Below are 15,670 nucleotides of genomic sequence, written 5' to 3'. Positions count from 1 at the left end.
AGCGCAACACCCGCGCCATCTCTCGGAGTGCGCTTCAACCACATCGACCGCGCTGACGTCACGCAGGCCACGCGGCGAAGCAGGACCACAGGAGACGCGCAATGCGGGAAAAATATCAGGGGAGGCGCGAGGGTTGCGCATCCCCACAAGATACACTAATAAAGACTTTTGATATCTGTGCCATAACATTCATTGCCTCAATAGTAAAGGAGTAATGTAGTTTGCTGATATGTCATTGTGACATTGCACATACAATGTGTGCATTGAGATCCACACAATGATATCTTAATTAGGCTGTGGAATCCTTATTATTGTTAGAGCAACTGTTATTGCCAGGTAGACTTGTCGCTTCACCTCAATCTAATGTTATTGCAGTCCTCGATTTGTGTTTGCAGCCCGTGCCAGTGCATCATGTTTCCAAACATTCAAGCACTAGCTAGAAAACTGGACAGACAGACGGTGAGAAATGTTAGATGGGACGTCAGAGGGACAAGCAATAATTATTCACAATGTGGTGTTATCACGAATGCATTTGCCAACTGTTACGTCAAACCTCGATATATTGGACATAGACATATCGAATTATTGCGTATATCGAACACTTTCTATATCACCTGGAAAATTGCATGCAGTTTTAATTTTTTATTTCAAACAAGGTTGGACGTAAAATGGATATATGTTGGACAGATATGGATATAGGTTCGACGTAAATGGACTCCGTTGACAGGCGGCAAGCTTTCCCACAACACCCTCAAAGATAGCGGTGGCGCTATGGGCGTTTCCGACTGCTGTGCGCTATATAGCTAGAGTGTATTATACATTAATGGCTGAGTGGGCCGAACGGCGCTCTCCCGCTGAGGCGCCATGTGTGGAAAAATTTTGTGAGGGCGTTACGAGCGAACTGGATTGGGGCGGAAATGCGCTTCGTGGCATATTCAACGTAATTAAGCTGCAAGCCCCGAGACTTGTTGCCTGTGTACGCTCTTGTAATAGTGCTTTATTTCCACTGCAAATTTATAGTGACACCTTTTTGCTATGTATACATATTTGAGGCATGGGTCAACATGACGTCTTCAATTTTGCTGTCCTTGTCAAGTGCATCATCTGCTAGCAAGCGTGCGTTTGTTGCACGGATTCTGGCGGCTAATGGCCAGTTTTTCTTGCAAGTCTGTGCAGTAAAACTTTTTAGGGCTATACTTGCATTGGCGTGCCCGCGACTCTTGTCGGTCGATATGAATTGTAGTTTTGGCCAAATAAACTGCTATTTTTAACACTGTTTTCTAAAAGTAACACGTTAGTTTTGCCACAGAAGGCGCCTATCTGCAACATGAAGCTACGTAAGAAAATTTTATTGATATCCTGTCATTTTACGCACGCTCCTTGTTGATGAATATTAATTAGAACAGTGATCAAGGAAAACAATATTATAGTGAAATAAACTAGGTTTATTAACTCCATGGCGCGAAGAGATGCAAATGACCAATGTACTAGGTAAATCTAAGGGTACATAGACACATTGCTACGAAACAGCCACCACAGTGTGGCTGCACGGAAGAGGAGGAAGACGACGTGGACCCGCTTGATATAGCATCGCCATTTTGGCCTTCCGTTAGCTTCCTCTAAATAAATTGTATATAGCATTGGGCTACAGCTACACGTAACATTAATTTGGTGAAGGTGGACATTCCTCGTACCCGTCACGGAGCTTCGTAGCGGTCGCAACGGCGACAGTGCAACTTCGGCTCCTGCTGGCGGCACTTCATCTACACAACCATCTCCGCCTGCAGCCCCGACCTGCGTTACCATTTCCGCCCCTCGGGATCCTGGTGTTTTCAACGGAGTCGGCAGTCCTGATGTTGACGACTGGCTCCGCTTATACATACGTGTCAGCACCAGTCACTGGTGGGATCCGACTATTATGCTTGCGAACGTTCTTTTCTACCTCGACGGAGCTCCACTTGCGTGGTTGGAGACTCACGAAGAGGAGATCTTGAGCTGGGACCTCTTCAAAAAAAAGCTCCGCTACCTTTTTGGCAATCCGTTCGGTCGCCAAGTCAATGCCAAGAAAGCTCTTGCCACACATGTGCAGACGTCGACAGAGTCCTACGTGGTGTACATTCTCGACGCCTTGGCCCTTTGTGCCAAGGCTGTCCCAACCAATTCTGAGGACGATAAGGTTAATCACATCCTCAAAGGCATTGCTGACGATGCCTTCAATTTACTGGCGTTTACGAACGTCACCAGCATCAATACGATCCTCAAGGAGTGCCGCCGTCTCGAGCATGCTATAAGCCGCTGGGTATCCCAGCACAACACGCGACTTCCCAACACAGCTGCTACGTCATCCTGTGATGACCTCTTCCACCAGCCGCCGTGATGTGACAACTTGACCCGCATCATTCGTCGTGAGGTCGAAGCAGCACAACCGGCGGCCCCTTCATTCCCGTCACCTGATCATTCTCCGGTGACAATCTCCTTGATCCAGGCCGTCGTCCGTCAAGAGTTGTCCAACGTCGGCCTGCAATCCATTTGTACCGTACGCTCGGAACCTCTTTTTGCACGCACGTCCCCACCGCGCTCTTCTTACTCCTCTTATGGACAGCGCAACCCCTCCGAATGGCGAACCGTGGACGACAAGCCGATCTGTTTTAACTGCCGACGCATTGGACATGTCGCTCGCCACTGTCGCAGCCACTGGAATTCTCCGACGCGCTATTCTCCTGATTATCACCCTTGCCCCTCTAGCGCATCCTTTTACATCAGCTACAATGGCAGTAGCTCCGGAGGCTCTTGCGTCGAAGTGGGCCGCCGCTCTGCGCAGCTCCAACCTCAAGACACAAGAGTGGGCTGTCCAGCAAGCCCGAGAGGCGGTGACGAGGCAAGGCCTTGAAGTCCCCTCATGGGAGACCTGAGCCCGGGTCGTCAAATTTGCCAGATTCAGAATAAAGTTGTTTCCATCCATTCCTTCGCCCCTTCTATGCCCGCACCATCATCTGGCCCCGCTACACTTTTGACACGACCCCGCTACTCCCGCTTGCCTTCTCCCTCCCGTCGTCAATCCCGTTCGCCCTCGTCATGCCGTGCTCCTTCTCCGACCTACTCGCCGCACCCCTGACCGGAAAACTAGACAGCGCAGTTTCTGGAGGTGAAGCTGAAATGACGACATTGACATGAAATCCTCGCTTCACCTTATTCACGAACAAGAATCTTTTGGACATTCTCGTCGACGATGTTCCTGTGTGCGCGTTGATTGACACTGGGGCGCACATGTCCATTATGAGTGCTGCTCTTCGCCGTCGCCTCAAGAAAGTTTGGATGCTCGCCCCGAACCAAGTTGTACAAGTCGCCGACGGAGGGACTGTCGCTATTGTTGACATGTGCTCTGCCCGACTCGCCATTGCTGAGAGGCACACCGTCGTTCTCTTCACCGTCATCGAGCATTGCCCTCACAAACTCATTCTCGGTCTCGATTTCCTTGCCAATCATTCTGCCCTCATTGACTGTTCGGCCGGCTCACTTCGCCTTGACTTGCCTCTTCTTGCCGACCCTGTGGAACCGCCTCCAAGCCGTTTGAGCTCATTATTCAAAAGACTAGCGCAAAATAGCAGGGACAAAGACAGAGAGGACGACAGGACAGGATTTTGCGCTAGTCTTTTGAATAATGATGACACACCAACTAGCCCAGCTTTCTACCTTGACCGTTTGAGCTGCATGGATTTTATTCGCCTACCGCCCCACTCTGTGACACACGTCGACTTGTTGTCATCACCAGCTGTACCTGACGGTAATTATGTGGTCGCACCAATTCCGGTTGTTACACTTACATGTGGTGTTACCGTGCCGCACACTGTGCTGACAATTACTGGCAACCGCACCTGCCTTCCCCTTGTCAATTTCGCGCTAACCGCGCAAGTTCTGCCTCAGGGGATTCATTGGCTATAATTAGCGCTTTGCGGGATGATGAGATCGAGCCATTCACAGTGGAAGATCGTCACAGCTCAGCCCACACCATGACGTCATCGCACGGCACTGACGTCGACATTGAGAAGATGGTTTCCTCTGAGCTTACACCTGCTTAAGCTGAACCTCTTTGCCGCGTCCTTGAAGGCTATCGCGACATTTTTTACTTTGACGATCGACCCTTAGGTCAAACGTCCGTCGTGACCCATCGCATAAACACTGGCGACGCGAACCCTATTCACCGACGTCCATATTGTGTTTCTGCATCCGAACGAGCTGTTATCCAACAGGAAGTCGAAAGGATGCTTGAAAAGGACATTATCGAGCCTTCCTGTAGTCCCAGGGCTTCTCCCGTCGTACTTGTCAAAAAGAAGGATGGAACGTGGCGTTTTTGTGTAGATTGTCGCCACCTGAACAAAATCACAAAAAAGGACGTGTACCCTTTGCCATGTATTGATGACGCTCTAGACTGCCTGTATGGTGCCACCTATTTTTTTTCTATCGACTTACGGTCCGGCTACTGGCAGATATCCGTCGACGACATGGACCGAGAGAAGACTGCATTTGTTATCCCTGACGGTTTTTATCAGTTCAAGGCGATGCCTTTCGGTCTCTGTAACGCGCCCGCCACCTTCGAACGAATGATGGACTCTTTGCTTCAGGGGTTCAAGTGGTCAACCCGTTTGTGCTATCTGAACGATGTCATTGTTTATTCGCCCACATTTCACACGCATCTAGACAGTCTTTCAGCAATTCTTGACGTGTTCCGCTGCGCCGGTCTCCAGCTGAACTCGTCAAAATGTCACTTCGCTCGCCGCCAAATCACCGTCCTTGGACACCTCGTGGACGCCAGAGGCGTGAGACCTGATCTGGACAAAATTCGCGCCGTTACGAACTTTCCTGTTCCGAAGTCTTCCAAGGACGTTTGTAGTTTCGTAGGGCTGTGCTCTTATTTCCGACGCTTTGTGAAGGATTTTGCGACCATCGCACATCCCCTTACCGACCTCTTGAAGAAAGACGCCCCATTTTCTTGGGGACCTGACCATGCCGCATCTTTTTCGCAGCTTACTACTCTCCTTACCATGCCTCCAATTTTGGCCCACTCTGACCCGTCTGCCTCAACGTAAGTTCGAACTGATGCCAGTGGTCACGGCATAGGAGCAGTGTTAGCACAACGCCAGCATGGACATGATTGTGTTATAGTCTGTGCCAGCCGACTTCTATCGCCCGCCGAGCGCAATTATTTAATCACAGAGCATGAGTGCCACGCATTTGTGTGGGCTGTTGCGAAGTTTCGTCCCTACTTGTACGGACGCCCCTTCTGTGTCATCACTGATCACCACGCACTCTGCTGGCTATCCTCGCTTAAGGACCCCACAGGACGACTCGCTCGCTGGGCGTTACGCCTGCAAGAATATACCTTCTCCGTTGTATATAAGACGGAACGCTTGCATCAGGATGCGATTGTTTGTCTCGCTACCCCGTCGATGAACCGGCTGATGCGGACGCCATCGCTTGCATTTTCTTTGTCTCCCAGTTGCTTGAAATCGGCAACGAGCAACGCCGCGATCCTTCATTACGAGCCCTCAACCACCATCTGGAGTCAACGCCTGGCGACGCCTCTCTCCGGATGTTTCTCCTTAAGGAGGGAACATTGTACCGCCGCAATCTCGATCCACACGGCCTTGACCTTCTGCTCGTAATTCCATTGCACCTGCGTTCGACTGTCCTCCAACAACTTCACGACGCTCCCTTGGCTGAACACTTGGGTGTCATACCCACATACGACCGTGTACGACGTCGATTCTTTTGGCCGGGTGTCGCCCGCTCCGTGCGACACTACGTTGCCGCTTGTGAGCCTTGTCAGCGCCGGAAGAAGCCCTCCACACCTCCAGCTGGATGTCTCCAGCCTATCGACATCCCACCGGAACCCTTTTTCCGTGTTGGTCTAGACTTGTTTGGACCATTTCCTTTCTTGGGCTCCGGAAATAAATGGGTCGCCGTTGCTACTGGTTATGCTAAGCGGTACGCAGTCACCAGAGCCTCTTGACAATATGTGCTACTGACGTTGCTGACTTTCTGCTCTATGACCTCATTTTAGTGCACGGTGCTCCACGCCAATTACTCACTGACCGTGGCCGCAGCTTTCTGTCGGCAGTCGTCGAGGACATCCTCCGCTCTTGCTCAACAAAGAACAAGTTCAGCGCGTCCTACGACCCACAGACCAACGGCCTCACGGAGCGCCTCAACCAGACCATCAGCGACATGCTTTCGAAGTACGTTGCGACCGACCACCATGAGTGGGATCTTCACTTACCATATGTGACGTTCGCGTATAATTCATCGCGTCACGACACCGCCAACCATTCACCATTTTATCTCCTATGTGGCCGAGAACCCGGGTTGCCCTTAGACACTTTGTTGCCCTCGGCCAAGCGGTCAGCCACTGAATGCGCCCGCGACGCGATCGCACACGCCGACCACGTGCGCCAGCTCGCCCGCACCCATCTCGAGGCTTTGCAGGAGCATCAGAGACGGCTCTGTGATTGCCAACATCGCGACATGCACTTTACTTCGGGTTCTCTGGTGCTTCTCTGGTCACCCATTCGACGTGTGGGCCTTTCCGAAAAGCTGCTGGCGTGCTACACTGGCCCATACCGTGTGGTGCGACAAGTGACCGATGTCACGTATGAAGTCGTCCCCGCCGACCTCCCAGCGTCATCGTCAGCTGCAAGTGACATCGTTCATGTGGCGAGACTAAAGCCATACCATACGCCTTTCACCGCAGATGTGTAGATTAAGCACCGGGACGGTGCCTCTACTGCCGGGGGTGATCGTACGAAACAGCCACCACAGTGTGGCTGCACGGAAGAGGAGGAAGACGACGTGGACCGGCTTGATATAGCGTCGCCATTTTGGCCTTCCGTTAGCTTCCTCTAAATAAATTGTACATAGCATTGGGCTACAGCTACACGTAACAATATATCTCCATGACATTTATGCAAGAGTAAAATTATTAAAATATTCTAAATGGACTGATTGAAAAAGTGAGAACTCCTGACCGGAACAAGTGCGTTTCTTTTCAAAGCTGCACCAGCCCCAGGTGAAGCAATAGACGTTGCGAGAAAAAGAGTCAAGGCAATTATTGGACATTAATATGAACAACAGTTTTAGGGACAAGACATTGCCAATGTACTCAGACACAATCTAGAAGACTGAGAAGTCTTTACCGAAGTAATCTTCGTTGCTTGTCTGGCGATCTCCTTCAATGTGCCAGCAGGTGAAATGAACTGGAAACATATCGTCTAATTTAATGGTATTTGCTATTCAGGTCGTATTCGACTTCAGAATTTACCATGAAAAATATTGAATAGTCATTTGCGTTCGAACGTAGCAAATAAGAGGACTTTTGAAATCTCGAAGGTGAGGGGCCAACGCAAGTAAGGACTCTTATTCAAAATGATTGTGCTCTGGAGAATCGGGGCCGTTGCTCAGTGGCACACCAGTTCCTGAGAGAATTAGAGGGCCACTAAAGGCAAATACTAAGTCGACATGGACTGTTTAAATACCATTCCAGAAACCTCTCAACGCTTGTTTCGCGACATAGTTTATGAAAAAATTGTATCTAAAGTGTCCGAATACCTTTTTCGAAATTAAGATCTCCCACTAACCAACCGGTGGACGGGTGATGTTGCATAGGCCATCACAGCCATTTGTTTCCGTCAGTGAGTAAAACGGCACCCCACAGACGGTGGCACTGAGCCAAGACAGAGCGGCGAATTCACCGTGGCAGCTGCTTTTTGGTCAAGTGGCATAGAACGTTCGGGCATCCCGCAACATTACATCGAAGTTGAATTCTCTGCTACTTGCAGTTTGTGCGAGTTTCGCGAACCAGCAAAACTAGCGTAGCACTACGCGATCAGAGAAATATAGAAACGCAAAAGTTTGGGCGGCGCAGAGTCGAGTGAAAGCGAAACGTTTTGATCGCTCGCATCGTTGTCAACGCAAATTTCAATGGGTTCTTTTTTCTAAACATGAAATGGAACTGGACAAGTAGCATTTTATTTCATCTTATAATAAAATATGAGGATGTTTTTTACAACGAGTAGTTGAGTACTAGTGACAGAATTTAACCAAGGAGTGCTTTCGTCATTGGGCAAGTGCTTGAATGTCTCGGGGGAGTCTCTAATCATGTCCTCCATTTACCTCGATTTCTCTATTATTACGACTCTGTTCACGATAATATCACGCCTTAAAGATTCTCTAGAGTCTCACCATGTCTGCAAGACTGCAACCCATTAAAACTGGGTTTGCAATGTGGTACCACACTTATCTTCTTCAACGAACACAGCAGATCTGCAAATATCTCTATGTGTATGTGAGGCATGCCATTCCTTTAAATGCTTTGTTACTGTCCTTATGATAGTGCATCGGATAACTCAAAGCAGCCATTTATAATACAGAAGCTGCTCAGATGACTGAACGTACAATCGGGAACGGCATTACATTAGGGTATGAAATATAAGATAAGCGTAACATGTTTTTCTCAGAAATCAGACTCGAGAATAGTTTATTTCGCTTACACCCCTAGAAATTTTTTTAAATTAAACATATTTTAGCGTTTAGGTCTGGTAATATGCTTATGAGGCACCCTGTTCAGTTCTCACCTTCTGGGGTTCTTTAAGGTGCATCTAAACAGAAATACACGAGTGTTTTCCATTTCTTTCCCATTGAATTCCACGACTTGGTTTGAACCCGTGAGCTCGAGTTTAGCAGCGCAACACCATATCTACTGTGCAGCTACTAATTAAGCTACTGCACTGCACTTTTTCTTTCTTTTTTTTTACAGCGGCACTTTTAAGGGCTACTTTTCCCACTATCATGTTCGCGTGTAGAAAAAAAGCTCGAAGATGTGTAAGGCTGGGCCGACTCACGGCGGAGGTGCAGTTCGCCATTTAGGTATAGTGTACTATATTAGGGGTAGTGGGCCATGGGAAGGCTCCACGGTGAGGCCGTTTTTCAAGAAAAGTACAGGTGGCACTGCTGCGCCTTTCACCTGGGCACTTCATGCGTGCATACGTGTTGGATGACTCCTCGTCTGGCTGGAAAAATGAAAAGAAGAGAGATAGAAAGGGGAAAGAAACCGAGTTGCTTTGTTTTCTTTTCTTGTTCATTTTTCTTGCAAGGACGCAAGTTTAAAAAGTTTCATTGGTACATGCGAGTCCAAGCATGCGCCGGTGGCACGGCTGGCTTATCGGAACCAGCACCGAAAGCATTCAGTGTACACACAGGTTTAGTTCTCCAGAGCGTGCTTTATTTGCACATAAGGAAATGGGCCCCTATCCATGCTGTAAAGGTGGTTGGACAGCGAAGCTGTAAATGACAACTAGAACGATTACTCATTGCGATGTAGGTTGAAATTACACACGTGGCGACGTTCATATTCATATGCATTTCACATATACATTCACATTCATATGCACTTTACCTAGTTATTACGTTTCGACGGCTTGCGACTTGGCTTGTGCCACTACTTCGTGCACCTGCAAAGAGTGAGCCAGAGAGAAGAGAAATTTGCCCTGCCTCGTATGCACGCTAATCTTCCATTAGATGTGCGTTTCACAACACAAATTAGTTGCTAGGCAGGTTCTTCTTGCACGTACGACAGCATAGTTACGTCACTCCCTGCTTCGTATACAACAGTCAAGCTGCTGTCCTCATGGCAGCTGCCGCAACGATAATCGTTTCTGGGAAATGCATATGAGGAGTGCGATGTCTTCGCATTGCATGTAGGCATAGGAGTGTCTTATCATCAGTTAAGCACATGTTCGGATGCTTGTTTTAAGTTTGTTCTTTATCGAAACGTATGCTGTTCTGTATGTTGTAATTCCAGAGAATGTATGAACTGTTTGCTTTCCTTTGGTAAGGGCCTGTAGCCTCTGCCTTACGGAGGTATGAGCCATAGATGATAGTTTTCTGTCGACGTTACGCCACGAAGAAATCGTGGGATCCTAGCCATAGACAACGTCACTGCAAAACAGGATGAAAACAGTTATGCAGCACCTGTTTCGGTTCTTCCATGGTGTGTGAGAGTGGTTCTCATATTAACCTGCGGCAAACATACGTTCGGCAGACCTACATTCAGCAAACATACGTTCGGCAGGATCCCGCCTTGTGTACTTCTGGAGTTCACGAAGACAGTCTTTTCAATCATGACAGCGCGAGACTGACTGTTAAAAGAGGTGTGAGCATAAGGAGCACCACCATAGTTGGGAAATTTATGAGCAGCCCACTGCTCTGTCAATTGCGACACATTCCATGAATCAGACGGCATCTACTGCACTTCGATTGCCGGCCCATCTGTTTGAAGCTCATCAACTTGCAAGCAAGATTTCTTAGACGAGCCACACACTGCAGGTTCTGCACACATCTTTTTTTTTTTTAGAGCTCTTTCGTGTGCTGGCACCTTCAACAGGTACTTGGAAACATTGAATGGTTGGTGCTCCGTCCGGTGAAAGCAAAGTGAAAATGTGGTATCCGCACTGCCTTTCCATCTATGACGTGGACATAGTATCAAAATACGTACTTTTCTTTAAACTGTAGCTCACACACAGCTCCAGGGGTTTATCAGCATGATGAATGTTCCGATTCCAAACAAAGCGCATTTCGTCGTCCTCGGGGACATTAAACAACTTCGGTGCATGCTTCACGCCACTATACCGACTTCTGCAACTGAGAACGAAGCAGTAGTTCTTCCGACAAGGCTTCGTCATGTAACCTCATTGGTCAGAGAAAAAGACTGCACACAAAATAACAAATGCACGCACAAAACACAGAGCAACACAAATATGTGGACGAGTGCAGGTGACGGCCAACACACGAGTTCGGCGGTGGCACGCCGGGCCAAAGGTGAAATTGGTGAAAGGCTCCATAGCATCGCCTCGCGGCTGCAAATATTTTCCGCATATTCTGCTTCACGCACGCGCATTGCCCTGGGCATCCCCCTCTGCCCACTACCTATACTCTACTACACTATAATTTAGGGGTCCACATACACAACTTTGCTGGTCAACCTTCTTCACAGTGTGGAAGGACACCATGTTTTCTTTTTTTGTTGTTATTGTTGTTAAGCATGGACTCGACAAATAAATTTCACACTGCTTACAGGCCAAAGATTAGCATGTATGTATAATAGCTGCCTAAAACTGTATTCGGCACCCGAGTGCTGACCGCAGTAAAAGAACCCATGCCAATTACCCTGTGTTCTGTTACGCGAGGACGACGGAAACATGAATTGAATGTTGCACTGCAGTTTCTTTTTTATAAGAATGCTTCCCATAGATCTGACTACAGGGCGCCGGTGGGGCTGATTTGTTTGAAGTGGCAAGCAGGAAGCTTATGTTTTTTCCATCTGCGTTATGCAATGCCCAGTGATGAAAAAATGTATGCTCAAAAATACACGAGAGATACACGCTGCTTGAAGAACAAGAAAAATATTTGTTCTCCAAGGGTAACCGTACAATAATGTGGTAGAATGAAACCCGACAGTGCGGCCGCAATGCATGCTCAGTCACCGAGTGACAATTATTATTCAGAAAATTTATTTATTTAGGAACTTTACAGGCCCCGTCGGGCATTGAGTAGGGGGGGCGATGTAACAATGAGCTGTTCAGTACAATGAAAACAACTAAAAAATAAATCTAACACAACTGTACAGTGACTGAACTAAAAAAACAAAACAGCACAGAATGCTCAAGCATAACAGCAAAATAAGAGGAAGGAGATTAAGGAAAAAGCACGCACAGGCGTTCATAAAATATTTTACGATCTGTTATCGAGATAATTTCATCGGGAAGACCATTCCAGTGGGATATGGCATGAGGTACAGAAGATAAAATGAAAGCAGTAGTTTTACTGAAAATGCGCTTGAAGCTAAAATGATTATGTGGTCTTGAGGACGTACGGGCAGGGGTTTCAAGGGGCAGTATACGTGGCTTATCAGAATTAACGTATTTGAGAAATAGAGCAAGCCAACCTTGCGATGGATGTTTAGGGGCTGTAAAGAAATATCGAGCTTGATCTGCATTATACTGGAGTTCCAATCAAAATCCCGAGTGATATATCGGGCAGCTCTAGTCTGGATGCATTCCAGCATGGTTATTAAATGTTCTTGCTATGGTGACCATACAGCGGATGCAAATTCTAATTGCGGGCATATGAACGTCAGGTATGCTAATTTACACATGTAAGCAGATGAATTTTGCAAGTTGCGCCTCAGAAAGCCAAGCTTTTTAGATGCAGTTGTGCAAATTGTAGTAATATGCGAAGACCAATGAAGGTTAGTAGTGGGGTTCACACCAAGGTATTTGTAGGTAGTGGTACGTGACAGAGTCATGTTATTTAAGGTGTATGTGAATATGGAGCTAGTGCGCTTGCGTGAGAACGATATATTATTACATTTGGAAAGGGTAAGAGGCATTTTCTATATTTTACACCAGTCGGTAAAACTCTGAAGGTCATGCTGCAAGGCGGTAGGATGGTTAATGGAATTAATCGCTCGGTAAACAATGCAATCGTTGGCAAACAGTCATATGCAAGAGTAAATGTTTGAAGGTAGATCGTTAATAAATATTCGGAAAAGCAGAGGCCCCAAGACACTCCCCTGTGGTACACCAAACATGACCTCAGTAATAGAAGAAAGACAATCGTTAACAGTAAATTGGCGACAAAGCGATAAGAAGTTTCTAAGCCAAGAAAGGGTTAATGAGTCGATACCTAGATGAGATATTTTAGAAATGAGCCAGCAATGGGCAACGCGACCGAATACCTTTGAGAAGTCCAGGAAAATGGCGTCTGTTTGTTGACTGTTGTTCATACTGCTGTGTAGATCGGTGGTGAGCTCCAGTAACTGTGTTTCACAAAATAGACCTTTCCTGAAGCCATGCTGTTTCTGAAAGAAAAAGTTATTTTTTTTCTAGGTGCGAGTAAATGTGCGAGGCGATTATGTGTTCAAGTAGTTTACGTGACACAGATGTTAGCGATATTGAGTGATAGTTTTTAGGCCTATGGGTATCTCCGGTTTTAAAAATTGGGACAACCTTCGCAATCTTCCAGTCAACGGGCAAGACACCAGACGATAAGGACTGCTTGAAGATATGATACAGAATGACACTTGATATAGATACTGCGTTTTTTAATAGCTTAGTGTTAATGTTGTCAGTACCACAGATGTTGTTTTAAGTTCGTTAGCGGGGCTAACAATGCCTTCAGTTGAGATATTTATGGGTGCCATATATGGGTAATCATAATCCGGAACCACTGGAATATTGGAATGGTCTTCCCTTCTAAAAACAAGCAAAAATTCTTTAAATAGAGATGAACATTCCCCGTCTGAAAGAGGTTGTTATTTGTCGTCTAGCAGGGAGATATCGGAACTGTGATTGGGTGTCAACGTTGGCTAAAATTTTCGCGGATTAGTCTTCAGGAGAGAAGGTAAGTCGTGAGGGAAGTACTTGTCTTTAGAAGTGCGTAAGGCTAAGTGTACTCACTAAGAAAAGTTTTGTACTTGCTCCATGAGGACTTGCTTGCACGGTTTATAGCATTGCGGTACAGACATTTTTTTATTTATTACGTAATATTTGAAGTTTTTAATTAAACCATGGTTTAGTCTTGTTGGCTGCCGAAACGTAGGGAATATATTTGTCTGCAAGAGTGAGTAATTTGTCTTTGGAAAGTATACAGTTTTCGTTAACGGAACGTTGGAGAAAAGACAGCACCTTTGAGGCTTCAGAAGTGCTGTCATTCCTTACATTCGAACGCAAATGGCAATTTAATAAATTTTAATAACGAATTTTGAAGTCAAATACGGACAGAATAACAAATACCATTTGATTAGACTATCTATTTCTACTTCATTTCGCCTGCTGGCACATTGAAGGAGATCGCCAGACAAGCCACAGAGATTACTTTGGTAAAGACTTCCTGGTCTCCTAGATTGTGTCTGAGTGCATAGGCAATATCTTGTCCCTAAAACTGTTGTTCATGTTAACGTCCAATAATTGCCTTGACTCTTTTTCTCACAAAGTCTATTGCTTCATTTGGGGCTGGTGCAGCTTTGAAAAGAGATGCGCTTGTTCCAGTCAGAAGTTCTCAATTTTTCAATCGGTGCATTTAGAATATTTTATAATCTTTTTGTTGCATATATGTCGTGGAAACATATGTCTATGTACCCTTTGATTCACCTGGTATATTGGTCATTTGCATCTCTTTGCGCTGTGCAGTTAATGAACCTAGTTTACTTCACTATAATGTTTTATTTGATCATTGTCCCTGATCAATATTCCACCAACAATAAACACGCGTCAAATGACACGATATCAATAACGTTTTCTTACGTAGCTTCATGTTGCAGATAGGTGGCCTCTGCACAAAAATTACGTGTTACATTTAGAAAACAATGTTAAAAACAGCAGTTTACCTGGCTAAAGCTACAATTGGTATTGGCCGACAAGCGTCATGGGTGCACCAATGCAAGTAGAACCATAAAAAATTTTACTGCGCAGATTTGTTGCAAGAAAAACTGGGCATCCACCAGCGTCCGTGCAACGAACGCGCACTCACTAGCAGATGACGCACTACATGACAGCAAAATTGAAGACGTGTTATATAACACATGCCTTAAATATATATACATGGCAAAAATGTGTCCATCAAAATTTGCAGTGGAAATAAAGCAATACTAAGAACGTAAGCGCGCAACCGGTCTCGGGGCCCGCAGTGAAATTATGTTGAATATGCTGTGAAGCGCCTCTCCACGCCTATGCAGTTTGCTCACAGCGCCCTGGCAAAATTTTTCCACGTGTGGCGCCTCAGTGAGAGAGCGCCATTCGTTTCCACTTGACCGTAATCTAGGGACAACAACACTGCCGAGCAGCGGTCATGCCGGCGTGAGAGCGCAGTATGTGGGTTAAACTAGCGGGTGTACATCTCTCTCATCTCTTGTTCACACTGCCTTGATTGCCACTTTCACTGCTGCACATGTTTGGGCACATTTCATGCGGTGTGTGCCTGTGCGTGTGGACATTTTATTTTAATGATAATCTACACGCTTCTATATGCCTTTAAGAAGATTGGTGCGCTTGATGATTATTTTCATGGCTGCAGTGCGGCGAAGGGGCAGCGTCGGCTTAGCCATGTAAGCAGACGCTGTAATCTAAACAATGCATTAAATGTGGTTTGCTCTCGCTATCCTAATGGCAACCTTCTTCTTTTTGGAGACTAACTTACCAGACATCGATTGGTGCAACACAGTACCCACTCTAGTAAACCAAACCAAAGCGAGAGATTTTCTGGACGTTTGTCTCAACTTTAATCTAACACAACTCGTATTAGAGCCAACATGCGTCACCCAAGACACTGCAAACATTTTAGATTTAGTACTGGTCAACTGTCCAGACAGTTTGTTGTCCATCGCCTTTCTTAAAGAAATTAGTGATCACAAGGTCATCCGTGCATCTTCTCGCTTTGCTCCAGCTCTGCAGCAGAAGCGCAAGAAAACTATACACTTATACGACAAAGGTAATTATGATCCAATATGTGAACATTTACGGAATCTTTTACCCCCCTTCCAAGATACGTTTCATAACCACAGCATTCATGAAACTTGGTTTCATGAATGCTGTGATCATGCATGAAAACTGGCCATTTTCTT

The 15,670-nt window shown here is 46.3% G+C and overlaps 1 protein-coding gene across 5 annotated transcripts in view; it reads left to right on the top strand.

Moving 5' to 3' along the window:
• Nucleotides 1-15,670, top strand: part of YME1L (ATP-dependent zinc metalloprotease YME1L) — a 185,911-nt gene that overhangs the window by 82,589 nt on the left and 87,652 nt on the right. The gene's annotated exons all lie outside the window — the stretch shown is intronic.

This window comes from Dermacentor albipictus, chromosome 4 (genome assembly GCF_038994185.2).
Source record: "Dermacentor albipictus isolate Rhodes 1998 colony chromosome 4, USDA_Dalb.pri_finalv2, whole genome shotgun sequence".
Taxonomy (NCBI): Eukaryota; Metazoa; Arthropoda; class Arachnida; order Ixodida; family Ixodidae; genus Dermacentor; species Dermacentor albipictus.
The sequence above is the reverse complement of the archived record's forward strand: the minus strand, read 5'-3'. Positions and strand labels throughout refer to the sequence as shown.